Source organism: Otolemur garnettii, unplaced genomic scaffold, assembly GCF_000181295.1.
Source record: "Otolemur garnettii isolate 467f Iridium unplaced genomic scaffold, OtoGar3 scaffold00012, whole genome shotgun sequence".
NCBI lineage: Eukaryota > Metazoa > Chordata > Mammalia > Primates > Galagidae > Otolemur > Otolemur garnettii.
In genome coordinates this window covers 2544494-2550832 of record NW_003852407.1, presented here as the reverse complement: position 1 = coordinate 2550832, position 6339 = coordinate 2544494, and the positions used below count along the sequence as shown (strand labels likewise).

The 6339-nt window shown below is 39.8% G+C and overlaps 1 protein-coding gene across 1 annotated transcript in view; it reads left to right on the top strand.

Moving 5' to 3' along the window:
- The window catches only part of ME2 (malic enzyme 2), a 75681-nt gene continuing 69342 nt past the window's right edge, over nucleotides 1–6339 (top strand). Inside the window, exon 1 of the mRNA XM_003784702.2 lies at nucleotides 1–201. The gene's annotated coding sequence lies outside the window, so the exon portion shown is untranslated. The remainder of the gene's footprint in view (nucleotides 202–6339) is intronic.

Here is a 6339-nt window from a genome sequence, read left to right as displayed (position 1 = left end):
GCCCTCCTCACTAAGCGGCTTTCCTGGTTTCCTCAGCGCGTGTTAGGCCGCCCACGCCTATGCGAGCCTGAGCTGGTGCCGGCTCCGACTAGCTGGAAGAAGGGGAGGGCCGGGCGGCGCAGGAGCTGAGCATCGCTGGGCTGGCGGCAGGGCGCGGCCTTTTTTGCCGGCATCCCCACCTGTCGCAGGCCGAGACGTCCGGTAAGGCTGGGCGTGGCGCGCGGTCGGGGGCGCCCCGGTTCGGCGGCACCCGTGCGTGAGCTCCGGGAGGGGAACTGGCGCGGGCCTCTCCGCGTGCGGCCCGCACTGGCGTCTGCCTGGCGGATGGGGGCTGGGTGAAGGGAAGTGGCCTGCAGAGTCCCTGCTGAGGGCGAGGGACCAGTTAGGTCGCGGCGACCTGAGTTCCGCGGTCCGCTGGTCTTCCCAGCGCGCGATTCCCCGGTTTCTCCGCTCGCAGTGGGCGCACCTCCTCCTGTCTGGGTGTGAGGCCCGGTGGCCTCCAAACCCGAGCATCTCTTTCTTTCCCCTTCGCGCCCGTTAAAGATCAGTTGTTGTGCTCGAAACCCCCGTTGGCAAGTAAATTCTTTTCACCCGAGATGAGTTAACGACAGGAATTAGGATGCGTGTGTGTTGTTCCTCATTTTAAAAGAGTTGTTGCAGGCTAGAAAGTTCTAAGATTGGAATAGTTCTATCCGTTCATATGAAATGGCATCTGTGGATCAGGATTGGCAGGTATTTCTTTGACGCTCTGCATATGGTGTTACATTTGTGGTCCTAGCCTTGACTTTATTTTTTGGTTCCGAAGATAAATTTAGAAAATTCATATTGCTTGTAGTGAGAAGCATGATCAAAATAACAAACCTCAACCAAAGTGCTTCCTTACAAAACGTTAAATCGTACCGTATTCAGCTTCCTGATACATGTGTCAGTCACTTCTAAGCAAAACATTTAATAGCATTGTTATTTTTCTGTTAAGATTGCAGTTGATGATAACAATAGAAGCACCTAAACATCACTATTGGATTTTCTCAACCTTCGAGGTTGGTACTGTTACTATGTCCAGTTCACAAGCGAGGTTGGTACTGTTACTACCTCCAGTTCACAATGCTCTAAGGCATAGGAAGGGGAAGAGAAAGCCTGGATTCAAGTAGTCTAACTTAATAGCTCCCCCAGAGCCCCCCCACCCCCTTGACTTGTTTGCTCCTTAAGCACTATTCATATTGTTAAGCTCTTTGCAATGTTGTACTCATAAATTTTGAGTTGTAGTTTATTTTGTAATATTTTATAAGATAAGAAACAGTCGTTTTCTGAGAATAACCCATGTATCTTTCATGTTAACTGATCTAATTATATATTGCTGTGTTGCAGTTTGCAGAATACATTAAAAACCATTTAACTCCCTCTTCAGATATTGGACCTCTAAATAATCAACTTTGACTTGTATTCTGTGCCTGACTCTTTTATGTTTTTGTAACTTAGGGTTAGTGTCCAGAAATGCTGATATAACTTTCATCATGCATTAATAGGAAATGTTGAACTTTGCTTTTGTAGAAGTTCTTCATTCTCTTGAGAATAACATACCCTTGGTTAATAGCTGTTCCTCAGAAGAACTGCTTACGTACAAGTCATATCTTTAGAAGATGTTTACGAATGCTTTTGTCTTTTAATATATTTATGAGACCACATTAAAACTTCATAAAGGAAAAACCCATTTATCATTTGTAAATCTCATTGGTAAATTAAAAACTCCTATGCTTTACCTACATAATTTGTTTATTAAGTTAAACTAAAATTCTAATTTATTTTGGTGAATTTCAAATGAGCCATATTTTAAAACAAAATAACTCATTTGTTTAATGATGATTAAAGTTGGGGGACAGAGTTAATGCTACATAAAAATTACAGAAGATTTTTGTTAAAAAGTAACTATTTCACTAGAAGTTAACTTTTTATTTGAAAGTCAGCATTTTGATTTTATGGCTGCATATTATACCTTCTTTGAACAGTTTGTATAAATTTCAAAAGTAATGAAAAATATCATATTGATTCTCTACTATACATTCTGTTTAGGATGACATTTAATGTTGCCTGGCTCTATATGCCATCCAAATTGTCCTTCTTGACCTAGAGATTTAATTTGAAAAAATTCAAAATAAATAATCATGATTATCCTCTTAATGTGGATTTCAGCATTGGAAGATGTTGATGCAGAAACTAGCAGGTGTTTAGAAGGTACCGTTGAATCTTAGTCTTATTGTTAGTCTTATTACTAACACCAGTAATGATTATAATTAATGTTTTTAGATCACCTGGAGGGTACTGTGGTAAACATCTTAAATGTATTATTTAAATCTTAAAACAGCTTTATTTAGTAGGTCTTATTGTTTATCATCCCCATTTGAGTGATGAGAAAACTGCAACTTAATGAGCTTGTAATTTAACATCTCAGAGCCGGCAAATGATAAGGCCAAAATCTGATTCCGTGCAGTTTGTTTGACTCAAGCTTGCCCTTTGACTACCTGGGGGTGGACTTTATTAAAAACAAATCTTCAAGGCAAGTAGACAGGCTCTATAATGGTGATGATGATAAAGTTCTAAGAGCTTGATACTATGTATGTATATATCATACTATACAAAATTCTGCAAAAGAGACTTTCCCCTGCCCCATTTTACTGATGAGAAAAATGAGATGTGTAAGTCAGTGGTTCCCAGAATTTTGGACTTGGTAGACAAGTAAAAAAATGTGTGTGTAGGGGAAAAATTAGGACTAGACATAAAATCCACAGCTTTTAATTCTGTCAAGGTTAAAGACTTATTAAAAACTATTGCAGGCCGAGTGTAGTGGCTCACATCATTAATCCTAACACTTTTAGGGGCCAGGGCAGGAGGCCAGGAGGTGAGACCAGCTTGAGCAAGATGAAACCCGTCTCTACAACAAATAGAAAAATTAGTCTCAGTTACTGGGGAGGATCTCTTGAGCCCAGGAGTTTGAGGTTGCTATGCACTAGGATGATGCTACTGTACTTTAGAATGGGTGGTAGAATGAGACCTTGTCTCAGGGGAAAAAACCCTGCAAAACCCTGCAATCTACTATTCCCATTCTTTCCTTTTAAAAAAGGACATTCTGAGGTAGGAAGATGATAATTACAACATGAAAGCAAGGAGATTGCATTTAATATTACAAAATACCTTATGATATTGTCCTAGCTTTTCCTTCTTTGGTCAGAGACCAGTAAAAAACATGTCCTAGACTATTCAGAGATTATTTGGGAACTGCCCAGGTGACACAGCTGACTCTATAAACTGATAATTGTCTGAGTCTAGATACAAGCTCAAGTCTGTGTGACTGCAAAACTTGTGGGTGTTTGTGCTAAGAGGTTTAGTCTTTCTCAGGTATAGACAATGTCCCCAGGTAGTGGACCAGAGAGAGTAGTCTCTAGCAGCAAGTGGCTAACCATTTCAGTCCCCAAACAGTTTGTAAACACCATCCAGAGTCTGAATTCCATTGCTTTACAGTTCAAGAACCCCTCCTTTCACCAGTGTTTACTCATGGAAAGGGCAAAGCAGTGTGACTGACAACAGCCACACCAGGTGGAGAAACCACAGGCATAGTCCAGGATCCAAGAAACTCTGCAGTAAGCAGTTTGATTTGCCTGTTTATTCAGAATGAGAATCCCCACCTTCTTTTGTTTCATGCTTATACTTCACTTATCCTTACAGTTCTCCTTCTGTCATATCTGTATAATATAAAGAGTTAGGTATGTTTTTTCCCATTTTGTCTTCATCTCCAGCCCATATTAAGCCCTCCTGTCTATTTCTCTCTTTAAGTGTCCTGAGTTCTAATTTTGACAAAGTTTAGTTTTTACCTTAAGTTGTTTTTATAGGAATGCTTACTGAAGACACTGTTAAAATTACTTTTATATTTTATTTTACTCTATCACTTCATAAAAATAAAGTTCTTTCAATCAAATAACAATCAAATCTTTGTCTTTAATTATATTTTTGGCATATATTCTCTCATTTGATCCTTACAGGTTATCTGTGAGGTAGATTTGACAGGTGGTATTATCTTTAATTATACAGGCTAAATTCTTTATTTGATAGGAGCAAAATTTTAACCAGGAGCTAAAAACAAAAGAATTTATATATCAGAATGCTGAACTTAACTACTGACTATAAAATGTAGTTTTTTTCCAGATTGCCTTGATTTAGAATAAAATGTATCCCATCTATTTTAGATTTGTCTGTCTTGACAATGTATTGTGATCTGATCTTTTACTACCAGAGTTTTAATTGTGGTTAATAACACACACTCTTTCACACTTTTCTCCTGGAAGAACCACACAAATATAATGGATTCATCTTTTTGAAACTCAAAATTGTGGTGGGCATCTGTAGTCCTAGGTATTCAGAGGCTGAGGCAGGGGATCACTGGAGCCCAAGAGTTTGAGGTTGCTGTGAGCTAGGTTACCACAGCAATCTACTGAGGGCAACAAAGTGAGACCCTGTCCGAAAAAAATTAAAAATAAAAATAAATTGAGAAAAGGACAAATTGGATATTTTTCTTGGTTTTGCCCACGTTCAGTTTTTTTTTTTTTAAATCTAATAGCTTCAGGACTTTATTTATTTATTTATTTTTCTTGCAGTTTTTGTCTGGGGCTGGATTTGAACCCACCACCTGTGGCATATGGGGTCGGTGCCCCACTCCTTTAGGAGCCACAGGCGCCGCCCCAGCTTCAGGACTTTAAACTTAGTGGTGATAGAACATTAAGAGCATTGTATGGTGATGATTTAATAAATTCTGTTGAATGCTTTCGAAGGTTAACTTAAAGGAAACCAAATCTGATGGTGTGAGTTTTGTAGGGGCTAAAAAAACATGGATTGCTGGAGAATTAAGTAGAAATAGGAGAGCAGTAAGTTCAGGCCTCGTTCCGATCCTGATATGTGGTATGTGCTCAATGGATGACTAATAATTTTAACACAGGTATAAGGTGAAGAGTGAATCAACTTCCAGTTTAGGATGATTGATTAGTCACATGTCAGAATCTCCTTTTCCTCCTCTAAAAATGAAGAATGGTTAAGTACAATTGAAGCAAACACTGAGCCATGTTTGAAGGCAAGAAAGGGACATTTCTACATGTAAGAATAAAGAATGAACCTATAGCAGTGAGCTGACATTGAAGGCAAATGTTCCATGGTTGGGCAGGGGAAAAAAAGACTGCATAAATACTGCTTAGGGTCTGAAGAATTTATTGTTTGCTGCAAGATGGAAACTGAGTTCTCAGGCCTTGTTCAGTATTAGGCACCAAAATTAGACGTACTTTGTGAAGCTAAGAACTGGAAACACACTGTTCTCTCCATAAATGGGGACTGGGAAATCTGTATCCTTGCTGGCATAGCAATGAGAGTTAAATCATTCACCTCGTACTGTAAGTAGAATCCTAAGCCTTCAACTTAACTTGAATTGGGGTTTGGAATTCTACCTCTGAGGTATGTAACCATCTAGCACAGAGCCAATATAGAGACTGGTTTTACATTCTTAAGTTCTCTAAATCTCATATAAAGGCAAACTTAAAACTCTCTCCAACGGTTGGTTTCCGCAAAACATAACATGTATGGCAGCACCATCAAAAGTCACTCTTATTTTTTAGAAATGAGCTTTGTGCCAAGAAAAAGAGTAATAATTTATATATAGGAACTAAAAATATTAGAATAATATGGAAGCATTTTGAAAATGTCTTTAGGTATTTAGAGAAGCCAGAATCTTAAATTATGGAACATGAACTGGTGACTGTTAAACAACTAAGCAGAAATGTAGACATAATATAATTGAAGTGAAAAAATAGAGTATCAGAAATGGATAACTAGGTTGGGCACAGCAACTCACACCTCTAAACCAGCATTTTGGAAGGCCAAAGCAGGAAGATCACTTGAGGTTAGGAGTTTGAGGCCAGCTGGGCAATACAGGGAGACCCCATCTCTATGAAAAATAGAAAAACTAGCCAGGTAGAGTGGTGTGTACCTATAGTCCCAGCTACTTGGAAGGCTGAAGAAGAAGATCACCTGAGCCCAGGAGTTAGAGGTTGCAGTGAGCCAAGATGATGCCACTGGCCACAGATGGAGATCCTGTCTTAAAAGAAAGAAAGTGGCTCAAGTGGCTAAGGCACCAGCCACATACACCTAAGGTGGCGGGTTCGAATTCAGCCTGGCCTGCCAAAACAACAATGACAGCTGCAACTGAAAAAATAGCTGGGTGTTGTGGCGGGCGCCTGTGGTCCCAGCTACTTGGGAGGCTGAGGCAGGAGACTCGCTTGAGCCCAGGAGTTGGAGGTTGCTGTG